This window comes from Terrapene carolina, unplaced genomic scaffold (genome assembly GCF_002925995.2).
Source record: "Terrapene carolina triunguis isolate 2854851 unplaced genomic scaffold, T_m_triunguis-2.0 Scaffold275, whole genome shotgun sequence".
NCBI classification, from domain to species: Eukaryota; Metazoa; Chordata; order Testudines; family Emydidae; genus Terrapene; species Terrapene triunguis.
The window spans coordinates 278596-297503 of NW_020664626.1; the positions used below are offsets into that span (position 1 = coordinate 278596).

Below are 18908 nucleotides of genomic sequence, written 5' to 3' on the forward strand. Positions count from 1 at the left end.
ATGCACTAAGCTCCAGCGGTCCCAGGTTTGATCCTGCCTGACGACGACTGAGGTCTGTCAGCGTTACATCTGCTCACTATTCCATTTAAGGTGGGATTTTCAAAAGAGCTCAACTCTGTTCCCTGGAGGGTGATGGGAGATTTACCATGGACTGCAGAAGAGCAGAGTTAGGCCAACACTCAGCGCTTTTGACCTAAATATCCAAGACAAAGAGGCGCTATCATTAGCAGCATTTTCTAGAGTCGATATAGTGCAGACAAATTCTGTGCACTTTAGTCCTGGCCAATGGACCCATCCTGTTGCAGTACTACAATTCCGAGTGAAACTCTGCGGCCTGTACTACACAGGAGGTCAGACGAGAGGCTCAGAGTGGGTACTTCTAGCCTTGTGAGCTATGAATCTCGGAATCTCCTGCGGCAGAGAAAGGCATTTGTGTAAACATTGTAATGTGGTTTTATCCCCATGGGGCTAGGATAAAGCTATTAAGCTCCTTTTCACCAGGAGGTGATCTGCTTGCACATGAAGCCTTCCAATGTGGGAAAGTTGGGGTTTTGCCACAGAGTTTTTACTGAAATTTTCTTTAAGATACAAGAAGAGAACAAACTCCCTGTTGTGCAGGAGGTCAGAGTAGATGATCACCGTTGCACCTTCTGGCCTTTACATCTCTGAATGTACCAAAACATGCCAAATATAACCATTGATCTATACAGGGGTTCACAAATCAAGAAGACATAACGGGAGCAAAAATGAAGAGAATTGCTATAGCTGAAGAATCAGCTGGAGTGATTAAACAAACCATCAGGCTCATCCATGAAAACTAGTTTCCAGCCACGATGCCAAAAATAAAATGATAAAAAACCCACCACCATTTAAATGCAAATACATGCAGCTGTAACTCAGCCAATTATCTTTCCTAGTAAATAGGGAAGATTCACATACATTCTTTTACACACACTCACAGTGTCCTTGGGAGTCGGATATTCGCAAATGTAGGTTGTGTTTCTTTTGCAGAAATCAGAACACATACACACACACACACACACACACACAGGTTTAGCTGTGTGGTTTCATTTAAAAGGAAGCTAGAGAAGGGGAAAAAAAAAAAAACAGTTTCCTGTTGGTTTGCATCTATTACAGCCCAATATATGTTAAAGTGTAACACTATTGGCTGCAGAGAATTGGAATATCTGCAGGACAACAGCTGCTGTTGAGCAATGTTCCGGGCTACTACAATATGATAAAGGCATAGTGATTTGCACCACTGTTTTAAGAGATTTTCAGTTTTTAAGTTAATATCTCACACATCATCCAGGTTATAGCAGTCCTTTGGTAGAAAAGGGAATTCTCGGTTCACCTAGCAATAATTGCACCAGATGTGTGTGTCCACATATTTGCATAGTAAACACAAAAATATCTTCAATTTTCATACCAATACATTATCTTTCCCTTGATGTGCAAAACCAATGCAAAGAAAGAATCTATTGACAAGATAATGAGGACGAGAAAGTGGTATATACAAATTTAAAAAAAAATAATAATAATAATAATCCCCTAAACAGGAACATTTCAAAAGGCAGTTGGCTTCGGAAAGGTGAGAGGCTATCCAATATCTCATCAGTTATCTTCAGAGCCAGGACAAACTGTCTGACACCGAGAAATGAGATAACAAAAGCTTCTGTTTAACTTATTAAAGTTTTATTTGTAGTTGCAAATACATGCACAAGTGGTGCACAGAGGTTTACTTACATCTGCACCGTGATCACCTTTAGACAGCAATACTTCTGGTTAGTAAAAGAGGAGAGAGCTGAAGTGGTAGAGGTAAAATAAAATGAGGGGAACAAACAGTATGGTTTGTGTAGATCAAGATAGCTGAGACCCAGTCAGAATCACGCAAGGGGTTCTGCAGTGCCCGGGCCTGACACTGCATAGCTCTGTGGCAGGCTACAATGGACGTGTCCTCTGGGTACTTGCAGCTTGAAGGGAAGCCTGAACATTTCATTAAATTCCCATTATTCTTCCCAGTAGGTGTTGAGAGCCAGATTCTGCTTTCTGTTACTCCAGTGTAAATCTGAAGTAACTGCACTGAGGTCAGTGGCATTACTCCAGATTTGCATCAGTGTAAATGAAAGCAGAATTTGGCGCAGACTGCATAGCCAGGAAGACTAGAACCTACAGTAAAAATGCTGATGGCTTTCCACTTATTCCCTGTACGCTCGGTAATGGGGATCAGTTTTTCAGGAATATGGGCATTTCTGAATAGTGACTAAAGCTGTGGAACTTTTAATCTTCTGATGTGAGAATCAGACAGACAAATAACTTTGCTATGCATCTCTGTGTGTTGCTGGGTGAATTACAGAAACAGTTCTACTAGCAAGTTTCACCACACACTGGTGCTAAATTCTGTGGGACACAACATCACAGCAGCATGAAATAAATGGGAAAGCCTTAATAAACAGATTTTCATTACCATTACGGATATTAAAATGAATATTGGAATATGAATGAGATAAAAACCTCTCATGTTTGCTCATTTATTTTGTGTCATTTCAGAAATGTACCACATAATTTAGCAAGAATGATAATTAACATTGACATCATCTGGACAAATCCTCAGCTAGTGCAAATATGCATAGCAACATTGACTTCAGTGGAGGAACACAGATTTACAGAATGTGGATCTTCAAAAAGTGACAGAGTCCTGTGGCACCTTATAGACTAACAGTCTATAAGGTGCCACAGGACTGTCACTTTTTACTTTTTTTTTCCCCCCCTACATTTTTTACCCTTCTGAAACTTGACACCATGCAAGGCACTGCATTTAGCCGTATGGAGTAGAAATCCATCAACCTCATGAAGAAACTTGCACAAGTACAGATATTTTCCTTTCCAAATGCAAACGGATGGACATCATACCAAACGGACTGAAGGTGAAAAATCCATTGCTATCTACATACTGCACAGACCACAGTGAGAGATTATGCCATCCACTATCAAAGAAACTGAGGAACCACCTGATCAGCATCCTATACAGCAAACAGGAAAACATCAAAAAAGCTCTCCAACCTGGAGACTTTCATAAATAACCAACCTTCCACTCAAACGGACTTTACTAAAATAAGACAGGAGATCGACATTACACACTTCACCTCTCTACAAAAGGAAAAAGGACCGTAAGCCGTCTAAAATCCTACCTGCCACATGGGGCCACAACAGTGGTACCCCTAACTCACCCAGCAATATCGTCCATTTATTCTGTTAGTCTATAAGGTGCCACAGGACTCTGTCACTTTTTACAGATCCAGACTAACATGGCTACCCCTCTGGATCGTCAAAGCACTTTATACATATTAAAGTATCCTGACAGCTCTGCTGAGAGGCAGGCAGGTAACCCCAGCTCAAAAGGTGGGACATTAGGGCAGAGAAGTAAAGCAATTTGTCCAAGGTCATAGAGGAACCAGTTTCAGGCCTGGGATAAAGGTCCTGACCATACAAATTTTAACTGTGATTTTGTAACCAGTTAAAGGCAATCAGCCTTGCCAATGCTTGCAATTTGGTTGCAAGTCTCGTGATATTGTATGTTTTTCTTAAAGCCCCAGCTCCTGGGGTCAGGGGGGAGGGATAGCTCAGTGGTTTGAACATTGGCCTACTAAACCCAGGGTTGCGAGTTCAGTCCCTGAGGGGGCCCATTTAGGGATCTGGGGCTAAAATCTGTCTGGGGATTGGTCCTGCTTTGAGTAGGGGGTTGCACTAGATGACCTTCTGAGGTCCCTTCCAACCCTGATACAGGTCTGACAGTACTGGACATGGCCACCATAACCAGTTACAAGTGACAGCTCAGTTTGTGTCCCACCAGCACCTGTGTGCGTGCATTCGTGCTCACCACCCTATCTAGCCACATATTTGCATACCAGTGCATGCTGGGCAGGACCGGCCACACTGGTTACAGACATAGATGAGGACTCCTGTCTGTACTGAAAAGAATAAAAGTGGTCTGATCCAGTTATTGGAAGATGACCATGTGCCCACACAAGGTTAAAAGCCAGGGTTCCTACTGGAAATTTGGTGTGCAAACAAACCACAGAAGCAACTGGGCAATGACACGAGGAAGAGTTGTAGCATGGTGTGCGTCAAAACCCTTAGGAGCTGGTCCCACGCAAAGCTCTGACCAGTGCAGATAGTCGGTGGCACCAGGGGGACATCTCACAGTGCCTGGCAGAACGAGGAAAGTTTTCTGTGGCAGTGGAATTCAGGGGACATGGTGGTGAGTGTAACCCCATCAACCTGAATCCTTGTATTCTGATTCAGCCTCTGTTTTTATTGAGTGAAATTTTCAAAAGCACCTAAGGGACATAGGCACCCAGTTTTCAATGGAAGCTAGGCACCTGATTGCTGAATCTCTCACCCATTTTTGTCAGACTAGAACGTTAACGAGAGTTGAAACTAGTCTCAAAGCAGTAACAACCCGTAACATTGCTAGCCAGCTCTGAAAGGATGGCTACTCTACCTTCAGGCTTGGTTAGGACTACAGCTACTCAGAACATGGTAGATTTTTTATTTTTTGTTAAAAAGGGAATTTTCTGCCAAAAAAAATATATTTGGTCAAAAATGCCAGATTTTTAGTGAAACACTGACAACCTGGAAGTTTTTGATAAACACTTTCTGATTTTTAATAGCAAGATCCGAAAATTTCAAATGAAACAAAATATTTCATTTAGGAACAAACTTAAGTTTTTGTCCAAAAACTTTCAACTGCAAATTTCCTCACCAGCTCTAATTCTGACCTACCAGCCATTATAGGCGGAGAACCAACCAACCCTGCTAGGGTGTTTCACTTTGATGCATGAATATGGTAGCACTTCAAACAGAAGTTCTTACAGCTGTGGCTAATATGCAATGATTAAGGTGCTATTAAACTGAAGGATAACTTACTCAAATCTGCATTCAGCTGCCAGCAAGGGCCAACTCAGGAAAGCTCCACACAAGTGGACCGCTTGCTCGTGTGGCTTTAAAGCATCAGTGCACAACGAAGATCATCATGAGGCACCTGCCGAGTTTGACATAAAGGGACCAGTCTGGTGATTAGACCAGGGAATTTCTGTAATCACACACATACCCCCTTTCTGGAAAGTCAGGAAACACCAAACCGTGCTTAGCTGCACTCAATGTTCTCTGAACAGATTTTTCGTAATGGAATTTAAATCAAGCAATGAGTGGAGATAGGCACCATTAAAGCTTCCTTTCCATTGTAGCTGCAAAGTCCCTGCTATTCCAGGCCTGATCCTCTCGTAAAGGAGACTGTGTGGGATTTGGAAAGGTTTTCCCTTCTGAGACTAACACACTCGTCATCACTCACGATCTAATCAGGGTTTAGCCACAGGTTTCCCTTCGTTCCATTGTCATCATTTTGCCCCATCCTCCTTTCAGGCTTGTGGAGAACGTTTTCAACAAATGTCCGTCTCACTCTCTGCTTTGGATACTGTAGCTTCACTCCGCCCTACTCTGCTAATGACTATTATTCATTAGCTTGCTCCATGTTAGGGAAGTAATTGCTACCGGATTAAGGCCAGTACAGATAGCCACTGGTGCAATAACAGTGTCACTTTACTTTACACTTAATATCCCAAACACAAGCCTACAGTTAAGCATGTTTAAAGTTGTTAGCAGAAGGCTTGATTTTCCACTCATTATACATGTCCACGTTTTTAAAATAAAAAACATTGTCCAATGCCTGAACCAAGGAGAGTTTTGCCTGAATCAAGACTGGAGGGCAAATGCTCTCTCCTCCCAATCAGATCCCACAGGATCCACAAGGGACCTGGGAAACGGAAAAGAAACCTCTCCCTTCCACTGGCTGTAGTAGCTGCCTGAGGCAAGGAATAGTTTGAAGCTGGTGCAATAATGTAGTTGCAAATGCACTGAAACAACGTAGCCTGCCCCTACACTCAAGCCAGTCTCGATCCTCCAGCAGAGAGCAAGGCAGGCAGTGAATGAAGAACCTGCCATACCTTGCTCTCCCATGCTGGTTCAAGAACTGTGCACAGGGCAGGCATTCTGTTCTGCCATTTCCACCTCCTTCCTTGTAGGATTTTTCTGCCACATAATTGGGGCACTATGCAAATCTCCTGGTTTGCAAACAGCTATTGTGTAAAACTGCTGATGACAATTTTTGCATTAACTGTTACACACATATTTCATTTAGAAAGTTGCATTCGTTGTCTTTTGATTGATTGATTTTTATATATATATATATATAAAAATCAATCAATCGGCTTCCATGCTGTAAATAGAAACAGTAATGCTAAACAATGACAATGGCTGGTTTTAAGAGATTTTTTTTAAGTGACCTTATTCATAAGATTTTCTTTAGACATACATCCGCCTGAAGTCTCAAGTGTTAAAACATCATTTGTACCTTTTAATGGTCTGGAAAAACATTAAACACTCTAAATTTAAAAAAAAAAACTGATTTAACTTCTTCAAACTCCTGAACTTTACTGTAACTTACCAGAAAATTAAAGCTTTGCCTCAAGAGTAAATAGTGAAATTTTGATTACGATCATCCTTCCCCCCCCCCCCGCCCCCATGAAAGATATTTTAAATCTTGTTTGAGCTGAAAAACTCAATGTAACCTTGCATGGCACTCCTAATGATACTTCCATCTCTCTCTCACACACACAGCAATGTAATTTCCCCTTTTTCTGCTGCCCTGTCACCAAAATGCCTAAATAAGGGGGAAAAAATCAAATCAGTTTTGATCTTCCTTCCTCATGCACCAATTGCAATCCAGTAAGCCATGCCAAGAAAAATTTATCTTCAACGTCAGAAGAACTTCCCTTCCGCTACTACATTTACCTTTGCTGTCAAAGCCAGATCAATCCTTTCAGCTGTAAGAACACCAATGCTGAAACTTGTCCAATAGCAGCCAGATGAATTTAAGACCAGGACGTCAAACTCATTCTGTGGCTAGAGCCAAGTGACATTTGCAGTTAGGCCCGGGAAGCCAGAGCCTGACTTCCTCCAGAAGCAGTGAGAGATAAAAAGGCATCTTTTAAAAAGTGGAAGTCAAATCCTAGTGAGGTAAATAGAAAGGAGCATAAACACTGCCAAATTAAGTGTAAAAATGTAATAAGAAAAGCCAAAAAGGAGTTTGAAGAACAGCTAGCCAAAAAACTCAAAAAAGTAACAACAAAATGTTTAAGTACATCAGAAGCAGGAAACCTATTAAACAACCAGTGGGGCCCCTGGATGATCGAGATACAAAAGGAGCACTGAAAGACGATAAAGTCATTGCGGAGGAACTAAATGAATTATTTGCTTCAGTCTTCACGGCTGAGGATGTTTGGGAATCTCCTTAACCTCAGCCATCCTTTGTAGGTGACAAATCTGAAGAATTGTCACAGATTGAAGTGTCATTAGAGGAGGTTTTGGAATTAATTGATAAACAGTAACAAGTCACCAGGACCAGATGGCATTCACCCAAGAGTTCTGAAAGAACTCAACTGTGAAATTGCGGAACTACTAACTATGGTTTGTAGCCTGTCCTTTAAATCAGCTTCTTTATCAATGACTGGAAGATAGCTAATGTAACGCCAATATTTAAAAAGGGCTCTAGAAGTGACTCCGGCAATTACAGACCAGTAAGTCTAACGTCAGTACCGGGCAAATTAGTTGAAACAATAGTAAAGAATAAAATTGTCAGACACATAGAAGAACAAATTGTTGGGCAAAAGTCAACAGTTTCTGTAAAGGGAAATCATGTCTTACTAATCTATTAGGGAACAAAGGGTAGGAATAAATGGTAAATTTTCAGAATGGAGAGAGGTAACTAGTGGTGTTCCCCAAGGGTCAGTCCTAGGACCAATACTATTCAACTTATTCATAAGTGATCTGGAGAAAGGGGTAAAGAGTGAGGTGGCAAAGTTTGCAGATGATACTAAAGACCAAAGCAGACTGAAGAACTTCAAAAAGATCTCACAAAACTAAGTGATTGGGCAACAAAATGGCAATGAAATTTAATATGGATAAACAAAGTAATGCACATTGGAAAAAAATAACCCCAACTATACATACAATATAATGGGGGCTAATTTAGCTACAACGAATCAGGAAAGAGATCTTGGAGTCATCGTGGATAGTTCTCTGAAGACGTCCATGCAGTGTGCAGCAGCAGTCAAAAAAGCAAACAGGATGTTAGGAATCATTAAAAAAGGGAGAGAGAATAAGACCGAATATCTTATTGCCCTTATATAAATCCATGGTACGCCCACATCTTGAATACTGCACACAGATGTGGTCTCCTCAGCTCCAAAAAGATATACTGGCATTAGAAAAGGTTCAGAGAAGGGCAACTAAAATGATTAGGGGTTTGGAACAGGTCCCATATGAGCAGAGATTAAAGAGGCTAGGACTTTTCAGCTTGGAAAAGAGACGACGAGGGGGGGATATGCTAGAGGTATATAAAATCATGAGTGGTGTGGAGAAAGTGAATAAGGAAAAGTTATTTACTTGTTCCCATAATACAACAACTAGGGGCCATCAAATGAAAACAAATAAAAGGAAGTTCTTCACACAGCGCACAGTCAACTTGTGGAACTCCTTGCCTGAGGAGGTTGTGAAGGCTATGACTATAACAGGGTTTAAAAGAGAACTGGATAAATTCATGCAGGTTAAGTCCATTAATGGCTATTAGCCAGGATGGGTAAGGAATGGTGTCCCTAGCCTCTGTTTGTCAGAGGGTGGAGATGGATGGCAGGAGAGAGATCACTTGATCATTACCTGTTAGGTTCACTCCCTCTGGGGCACCTGGCATTGGCCACTGTCGGTAGATCGGATATTGGGCTGGATGGACCTTTGGTCTGACCGAGTATGGCCATTCTTATGTTCCTGTTGAAGTCAGCATTTGGCGTGGGGGCAGGGGAGTTTACAAAAAGAGGCAAGGGCATACATCCTGCTCTAGGAAAGCTCACTGCCCAGTGGAGACCACCAAAATGAATCCAAGAGTCAGAATTAAGGGCCAAAACTGTCTCTCTCCTTATGCTCCTTTTCCCCAAAACTCATCTCTTTATTTTGTCTCCTCCATCTTTGCCTCCCCTTTTCCTCTCTTTCTCCTTTGATCTGCTTGCCACAGAGTCAGACTTTAAAGCCAGGAAGGACGGCCAGATCATCTAGTCTGACCTCCAGGCCACCAACCCCATGCAGCACCACACACCAGAAATGAGATTGAAGTCACACAGCCTCAGGAGACGAGACTATCATATGCCACAGGCAGAGAACAGGAGGGACCGAGGTGCACTGAGGCCCCCACAATGGCAGGGAACTGATTAAGTGAGATGCACCCCGATAATCCTGGAAAGCGGCCCTCATCCACACACTGTAGAGGGACACATTCCCCCCCCCCCCCCCCCCCCCGGGTCACTGCCAATCTGACCTGGGGGAAAATTCCTTCAACCCTACACACTGCTCAGTTAGATGCTGGGCTGGTTCTTGCTCACATGCTCAGGGTCTGAGAGCATGCACGCTCTGTGCCATCTCAGAGCCATGGCCCACCCCAGCCAGGGTCCCGTTGGGATGCTTTGGGGGTTCACACAGACCAGGAAGGGGAGAGTAAAATCCTCAGCACCTCTCACTCATACCCCTCATGTTCACTGCTACACCGCACCAGCCTGCTAGTTATGCTGGGGATTTTACCCTTCAGCTGTAAGCACAGCACGGAGATGGTTGTGTAATAAAAAGATTAAGTTGATTAACACAGAGCAGATGTTTCAGTGAAACCAAGCAGAAGGAATTGGGACAGAAATGGTTACAAACAGTAAAAATGTGCTTCTAAGACTAACACCTAACGTAACAAAACTGGAGCCTTTTGTTCCAAGTCATTTTCTCACCACCGCTGTTCTTCCAGCACAGCTGGCCAGTCCTCAGCCAGATGCAGCCCAGAGCTCAAAGTGTTTGATTTCTTTGGCTCTTTGGGTGAAGGATGCCAAAGCGGCTTTTTCTCTCTTAGGTCCTCAGAGTTTTATCCTGGGGACTCGGCTCACCGTGTGCCCCCCGGGCATGTTCAGAGTTGGAGCAGGAGACCAGCCATCAGTTCTAGTAATTCCACATAGCAGGAGATCCAAGGTGAAGGCTGTATGCATCTTTCAGGGAAACAAGTGCCCACATTTTACCCAGGTATCTCTCAGCTGACCGGTCTGTGTGGGGCCAGCTGCTGCCTTCACCATTCTGAGAATCCCTCACCCTCTCCTGTCCCAGGCGATATTTCCAGGGGCTCCCTCCTTTCGCAGGTTTCTGCCAGTGCCTGTACCTTCGTGTGCCCAGGGGCTGTGGGTGCAGCGTAGTGCTCTGGAGGGGAGAGGCCTGTTTAGTCAGGAGACGCAAAGGCATCAGCAGCAGATCCCTTGGCAACATCACCGTGTTACAGCCCTGGAGCTGTTTCAGATCCTGTGTCAGTGGTTTGAGCATCGGCCTGCTAAACCCAGGGTTGAAAGTTCAATCCTTGAGGGGGCCATTTAGGGGACTGGAGTAAAAATCTGTCTGGGGGATTGGTCCTGCTTTGAGCAGGAGGTTGGACTAGATGACCTCCTGCGATCCAGTCCAACCCTGAGATTTTATGATCTATGAATATGCCCCTGCTGTGCAGTGTCCCCCCACATGCAGACAAAGGAGCCTTGCCAACCATGCCCGCCCTGCCAGGCCCCCATGCAGCAGGGCAGGTTTTCCCTAAACAAGAGGGTATCCAGTCTGGCTGAAGTCGTTCAGTGTTATGCACAGGGAGGCAAAAGCTGCTGACGCTAGATAGGGCACCAGGGATCTAGGGGGACTGCCTTATCTGAAGCCTTTTCCCATTTATCCTTGTAATTAGATTTGCCACCTATATCAAAGTTTAATAAGTCCTGCTGCCTTTGATCTTCCAGAGTTCATTAGCACCTTCACAATCTCAGTCCAAGGTCTCTCCCAGCCTGCAGTTTCTAAGGGGGGTGGAATATAACATTTTAATTGTATGTAATTAAATACTGCTGCCATATCTAGATGGAAAGTTCTTTGTCACGTCTCCAGCACCAACATTTTCTCCCCTTTTAATCAGCTGCCCTCATCTTGGCAGGCTGCATTTCCCTCTTGGAGATGTGGAATTCCTGAAGGGAAGTTTGGATTGTGTCTAATTAGAGGAGGAAGAGAAGGGCTGACTCTTGCTCTGTCCAGCTGTTTGAGGTAAGGGAAGGTGCTGGATGGGAGCCCTGCTGAGAAGGTCGCAGATAACTTGGGAAGAGGTTTGATATCAAGGGGATGAGGCTGGGAGATCTCCCTGGTCCATCTTTTGGCAGCATTTCTTGCACTATCACTTCCCATAGTTGTGCTGCCCAGTAAGGGCTGTTCTCAGTGGTGGCAGATGACAGAACAAGGAGCAATGGTCTCAAGTTGCAGTGGGGTTTAGGTTGGATATTAGGAAACACTATTTCACTAGGAGGGTGGTGAAGCACTGGAATGGGCTACCTAGGGAGGTGGTGGAATCTCCTTCCTTAGAGGTTTTTAAGGCCCGGCTTGACAAAGCCCTGGCTGGGATGATTTAGTTGGGGATTGGTCCTGCTTGGAGCAGGGGGTTGGACTAGATGACCTCCTGAGGTCCCTTCCAACCCTAATCTTCTATGAAAGCTGCTAGCACTCCAGCTAGTACAGGTGCCACTTGCAATAGGCCCAAGAACAATTGCCCTTGTTTATATTACTTGAACATTATATAGGAGTGATATCATATCATCTTAGGGCTTGTCTACATGGAAAATTTGCACCAATTTAATTTAATGCATGAATTTAAGCAGATTCAGATAAACCAAATGCAAATCCCTATGTGGATAATTTTATTTCAGTTTAGCTTAAACTAGTTGCCAGTCAACATAGCTAAACCAAAATAAGCCATTCTTATAAGGATATAAATAGTCTTGCACCACTAACGAACTCATGCCTCAAATTAAACCAGTGCAGCTCTGCCATGTAGATGAGGATTTCCTCATTCCTTAATTTTGCTAGGCTCCCTGCAGCACATATTTTTCCTGTATTAAACTTTGGGAGAGTGGTGTAGTTTTAGGAAATAGCAGCACAATATTTATGACAGCAAAACTAGGATTCAAAATGCAGAATCAGATTGTAAATGAAATGCCTGGCTGTGGCAAAGGTTCAAGGGGTGTTTTGGGGCTCTACAGCTGTAGCAGTTCAGGTACTTGTTCCATGCCCTCTATAAAGGCTTGCCAGAATAAATGGTCTCTTAAAACCCACAGCTAAGAGAATGTCAGGGCTGCACTGCTGGGCACTCAGGACAGGAAATGGCAAAAAGTTAGGACTCTACAGGCATCACATGGACTTCCTGAATTATCCACAATACGAGAGCAGCCTGAACCAGAGAGAACTGGAAATGAGCCTGCAAAGGGAACTGCTGGTAGGTTTAATTTGCCTTGCAAGCTTTGCTGGAACCATTCACTTAGGGCACGGACAGGTGGGCTAGACAGCTTAGCCATTAGCTCCTTCAGGCTACAGCCTGCAAGTGAAGTTTCAGGGCCGATGAGCACTTTCGTGGATCAATTTATTGCCACTTTGAGTTGTCAGCCTGATGATTTTGTTCTTGTTGCAGCAAATAACACTGGTCAACAAGAAGGAAGCTCAGCAGGATGAAAGAGCCATCCATCTCTGTCTAATTCCAGGCCCAAGGTGCCGAAATACAGGTCCGTTTGTTCTTCACCCCTCCCTGGCAGAGAGGTTCTGTGGCCTTGGGGAACCAACCCCGCCTGGCTCCTACCCTGCCTCCAACAAGCGACCCTGGCTGGCTGCTGGGGTGTAGACTGAGCCCTGAAGGAACAGTGCAGTAGAAGTGATGGGAAGGCAAGTGCTTTGTCTCTCTGAGACGGAGAATGAATGGCAGAGGAGTCGAAGGCTGACGTGCTTTGTTCTGCGAGTGCATGTACATTCAAAACATAATGGGGTGCCAGGTGCAAATATCAGGGGAGGAGAGGAAGGTGAGAGTGGCCCAAGGGACGCATGTGAGGAGCAGAGGGATATTTAGTGTAAATTTCCTGACTATGAAGTTTGTCAGACTGGAGGTTTGTTTGACCTTCCAAGAAAGCGCTGGAAGCCCCAGCACCTTCAAACCTAAACTGGCCAAGTCTTGAAGGACTGATTGTAGGGAACAATGGAGAATTGGGAGTGGAACAGACAAGATGGCCAAATAAACCTCTTCCAGCGGCCATGTCAAGGATTCTGCATTCAGATTCCTTTCCCATGCAAGGAGCTGGACTCTTTACAATTGGGCCTTTGGGCTGTAAATCAGAAACTCTGGATTAAATCAATGAGACATGTGCCCCCAGTTCCATCTCTCTCCTTTCGCGCACGTTTTACATGAATGCTCCCAAGTCCCAGATGGATGGTCTGGCCTGGCTGAGGTGATGGACCCTCCAAGAGAGGGGAAGCACAGGGATAGAGCTCCAGGCTTTAAAGATGTTCCGCAAGGACTAGGCCAAGCTTCCGAGTAGGGCAACGTTAATTTGAGATCTCCTATAAACCGGGGTGCGAGGTACCGAGGCCAATTCCTTCCTGTATTGAGATTTGAGACCCTTCACTTAACAGAGTGAACACTGAACCTGCACACTATCCCAGTCTGGACAAAGGAGAAGACAAGCAACCCCTGTATCCTGGGTGGAGTGTGATCGGTGCATGCCCCAGAGGCCCGTTTGGTAGCCTGGCAATTCTTTGGCTGCTCTGGGTATTCTGCTTTGAAGGCCCCTTTTTAATCAAGTTTTCCCAATCAAGAGCCATGTGGTCAAATATGGAGATGCAAAATTGTTGAGCAGAAAGACTGCGAAGATCTCTTCTTGTGGGAAGTCTGAAGGCTGGACTCCTTTCCTTTCTGAGGATGGGGGGGAGGGGACCAGTCATCTGCTTGGCCAAACTGGTGCAAGGAAGGTCACTTGCAACCTCCCTGGAATCTGGTGAATCTGGGCTCATGGTCTGTGGAAGAAGTAGAGCTGCTGGGAGCACGTAGAAGAGGCCCGGCCACGGGAAGCACATCTGTCACCTCTGCCTGCCTGCTCCTCTTGCAAAGGGCAAGGTGACCTTCTTGTATTCTTTTGAGGCAAACCGATCTCCTGGCTGAGACTCGCCTCTCGGGGGAGGATCTGGTGCTGACTCTGCCACTTGGCTCTTTTGTTTCGTCTCCCCTCCCTGTGCATGGCTCTGACAGCAGCAGATGTTTCGCTGCCTATCTGAACAGCTCTTGTGCAGACACTCTGATCAGTGGTCGGCTTTTTATACATTCATAGATTCTAGGACTGGAAGGGACCTCGAGAGGTCATCGAGTCCAGTCCCCTGCCCTCATGGCAGGACCAAATACTGTCTAGACCATCCCTGATCCACCTTGTACACGACAGTAGCTATAGTGACACAATCAGTGCAGGCTGAAGCTGTGACCTTCTGTCCATCAGGAGCAGGCTAATGGCTCGGCCCCAGGGCCGGCGCAACCCATTAGGTGACCTAGGCAGTCGCTACAATTTGGGGGGCGGCGACCGCGGCCGCCTCTGTGGGGGGCGGCATTTCAGGGCGGGACCTTCTGCCACCTAGGGCGGCAGAAAAGCTGGCGGCGCTCCTGCTCGGCACTCAAGTACCTCCGTGGGTAAGGCCCACGTTCTGTGGCTGGAAAGAGGGCTTCTGTCTTCAGAGGTCATATGTAGCAGTGAGGCCATGCTGGGCTGCCCAGATCCTAGCTGTGGGTGCCGAAGGGGAGCACAGGGCCTGTGCCAGATGCTCCCCCTGTGCAGGAAGTGTGTGGGGAAGGGCAGAGACTAGGCAGAGCCACAGCTCTACCCAGCGTGCTCCTGCCAGCACTGCAGACTGTCTGGCTGCAGAGTGGAAAGAAGCTACACCCCAAAAAGGCTGAGTCTCTCCCCTGCATGCCTTGGGGGGGGGGGGCTGCCCCCGGCAGGTGCCAGGGCTCTGCACCATGAGAGGAAGCCCTGCGGGTGAGTTACACAGAACCCCTGAGGGTGTTGCAGGATCGCTTTAATATGTAAACCAGAATGGGTCCTGTGTTTCGTAAATTACTACAATACATTTAATGGGTAGCTTTTCATAAGGGAGCACAGCGGATGTGTACACAGACCCTGATGAAGCTAATAACTAGTTCTCACATGGCTTTTAGAGAGTTATTACATATCTGAGCTCCAAGTTCCCTTAATCAACCACTGAGATGCAGCTGGCAGTGGTAAATTGCCAACAACAGCTCATTACAAATAAGGAAACAGTTTGTCAAGGACAAAAACTGTGTCAATTCTTAATAGGGAAGCAACTAGAACTAACCATTTCTCTTCCCTCCCCCCCACCCCACTCTTATTATCCTTTGATACAACCTGCTTTGGCTGATAACCTTCCTATCTGCAATCCAATCGGGGGACATATAATCTAGTCAGGTCTCGCTCTCACATGCACACACATAATGGTTCAGTTGGGCAAATTAAGCCTGTGCCCTTAAAAGTAGGGAAAGGAATGCAGTGCTGGATGCAGATGTGGAGCCCATCTATCCATCAGTCACACCGGTGCTCTGACTGGGCTTACACAGGGGAGTAAGGGCGGCAGGATCAAACCCTAGGTCTCTTCATCCTGATTTACGTGTTGGTAGTCTAGGTGCCGACAGTAAGTGGCATGCAGGTCAGGAATGGGAGAATGGCACTTGAGAACGTGTCTCAACATGCTTGCACAAATCAGGTAACTGCAGGTGTCGATCAGGTAATGTCACAAGTAACTGGCCAGCTGTGTCTAGCTGAACATAGTCAGTCATCAGACATGCAAAGTAGGTGTGCAGTTATGCACACACTGTTTTAGAAACCAGGCCCACAGTGGTTCTCTGCAGGTTGCAACAATGTCCATTGTATTCCATGGCTGCAGTACCAGCCGGAGTATTTCCAGCCTCTGCATCTCTTGCAGAGTGTTTTGGGACATTTGAACTGCATAACTGCTTATCCATGGCCTACATCTTTCTCTGCCCCAGCCTACATGTGGCTACACAGAGATGCCTTCTGCTACATATAGCAAATAAGGAGGCACCCCCTACAGAGCTTCTCAACCTCAACCCCTGTTGCAGGCCCCTTTCGCGCCTCAGAAGAATTTAACCCTTTATGAAAGAGCAGCAAATTCCATCTGCTGCCTGTTGCAGAGTCTATAGAAAGACTTGTTCCCTCTAACTCCAGAGCCCTCTAGAAATTATCAGTCCCAGGTAGAACAAAATACAGCTCCAGCCAAAAGAACTGGTTCCTTCTGCTTATAACTTAATGCATTGGAGGGAAATCCAGGAGCCTGCATCCAGAAAGACACAAACGGTTCTCTGGACACTTGATCATTTTAGCCTCTGGTGGCAATTTGTCCTTTCATTGTAAAACAGGTGGGTTTTTCCACTCAATCTTGAAAAAGATTCTGGTTTTATATACACAGAAAACTGAAATTGCAAAGCAAATCCCTTTGCAGAAATGCCTGGAGTTTATTTTACTTAGATACCAATCCCAACTGCAAAACACAGTGGTGCTTATCACTCAACAGGATTCAATGTCCATCAACTCAAATCTTACCCTTTAAGCATTTTGGTTGGGGGTGGGGGGTGTCAGAGGCACGATGCTAGCCTGGGTGGACTCATCCTGTACTTTATTTCTTTAAAAATACTTCCCACACAAAAAATCCCACTTTTAGAAAATATAAAAGCACACAATGCCACCTGGTCCGACACTGCCCATACATGTTCTTCAGGATACACTGCAAAGCTTGTATACATTTTACTGAGGCTTTTGGCAAGACATACCTGGGGTCTGATGTCTGGGAAGAAGTGGCGCACTCTCAAATGCTGGGTTTAGCTGGTTGTGTGTGTCATGGCATCTGACTGCTAGATTTGTATCTGCTGTGATGTGCATTAAGATATGCACAAAACATGGCTGAATTGACCTCATTGGGTCCAAAATGTCACTCTTAGAGCCTGCGAGAGGTACGTTTTTATAGGACTGTTATAAATCTAAATACACAATATTATCCAACATTATAGGACTAGATCTGGCAATTCCTAAGGCCCAGGATGCATTAAGAAGCCTGATATGAAATGAGAGTCTGCCCGGTTATGCAGACATCTATGTACAGCATCTCTTTCAGTCTGATGAAACAATCGTCTGCCCAACTAATATCTTACTGATCACAAAAATTAATTCCGTATCTCTTTCCGATTCCAAGGCTTGGGGTCAGGGCTTCAAAAATAAGATTTTTAACAGACCTCTTTCAATTATGGAGAAAGTACCACCACAGAACATCTCCATTTCTGTGTAACTTTGCAGCCAAATTTAGCGGAGATGTCAATCCCCATGCTTCAGGGCATAAGATGATCTCATCGTCTGCGGTAGGTGAAGATATTTCCACACAAAGTAGACTAATGTACAGCTATGTTTGGTATCTTCTAAATCACCAGACATTGGTTACCAACAAAGACAACATTAACTAGATGGATCATGGTCTGTTGTGTTATGGCAATTCATATGGACAGACAGGTGGACAGGATCAGATCCTGACTGCACATTTTAGTATTGAGACAGAAGGTGAGGGAGGGGATATCTTTTGTTGGACCAACTTCTGTTGGGGAGAGCTTTCAAGCTTACACTAAACTGACCCAAAACCGAGCTCTGTGTGGCTTGAACACTTGTCTCTCACCGACAGACATTGGTTCAATAAAAGATATTCCCTCCCCAACTTTGTCTCTAATATCCTGGGACCAACAGGGCTATAGCAACACATCATACAACTTATTACTAGTCGATGTTCTTAGAACAGTTAATAAGGCAGCTTTAATCTTTTGTTGTGATGCAAGATAAGGCTGGAGTCAGCTTCCTGAGGACAACAGCTACTGAATACTTTCCTTTCTCAGAGTGCATTAGGTTACCCTTTCTTCAAAAGGGCGGCTTAGGTGCTTCACAGCAACACTTGGGCTTTTCCATATTGAGACACAGAGCAGCAAGCTGGGGAGTAAATTTACACTGTACTCACCTGCCATTCACTAAGTCACCGTGTGACCCCTGCTAGTGTGCACTAAATGCACTATGGAACTGTCAGTGCACACTAGCAGGGTCCACACAGCCTGTCAGTGTGCAACAGGCTAGTGCTCTGTAGATTTACCCCCAGCTTGCCGTGCACTGAGCCTCTGTGTTGACAAGTCCATGTGAAATGGCCTCCATTATCATGTGCATTTTACAAATATCTATTTCCCACGTAGATCAGGATGATTTAGCATGGAAATTCCTACATACCCTAAAATAGGTGCTGGAAGTAGGGGAGCAGTTTCCATCATATACAGGGTTTACAGTTTGGTTCAATGGTTCTCAGCACCCCCACTATACAAGTTGCTCCAGCACCATTGTATCCTACCCCTTCTAGGGTGACAAGACGTCCCGATAAAATCAGGGTGTGTCCCATGTCCCGACCGATTGTTGGTCGGGACGCAAATTGTCCCGATATCCATCGGCAGCGGGTTGTTTTTTTTTTTTTGGCGGTCCGCCGGAAGGGACTGACTCGACCTTTTTTTTTCCCTAATTTTTTGCTCCACCGGCAGTCCCAACTCGGGGCTGCGAGTTCCACAGTGCGGCAGGGTGCCTAAGGCGTTGCAGGGCTGAGCATTGCAACACATGCAGCCCCTTGTAGTTCTAGCCCCTGAGCCCATCCTTAGACATCTGATTGTCAGAGGGATCGTCACCGCGTGAGCATCCAGAACTCCAGCCGCAGTGACTGCGAGCAGACGATAAGTGGTGAATAGCGTCAGGGGACAGTCACTCGGAGCCGGCGCATTTCATCAGTGCAGCTGGTGGGTACAAAATATCATGCTTCCCAGGACAGCACCCCAAGGATTGCCTTCTCCA

The 18908-nt window shown here is 45.4% G+C and overlaps 1 protein-coding gene across 3 annotated transcripts in view; it reads right to left on the bottom strand.

The window, feature by feature from the left end:
* SLC8A1 (solute carrier family 8 member A1) overlaps positions 1–18908 on the bottom strand; it is a 271534-nt gene that overhangs the window by 248975 nt on the left and 3651 nt on the right. The window lies entirely within an intron of this gene.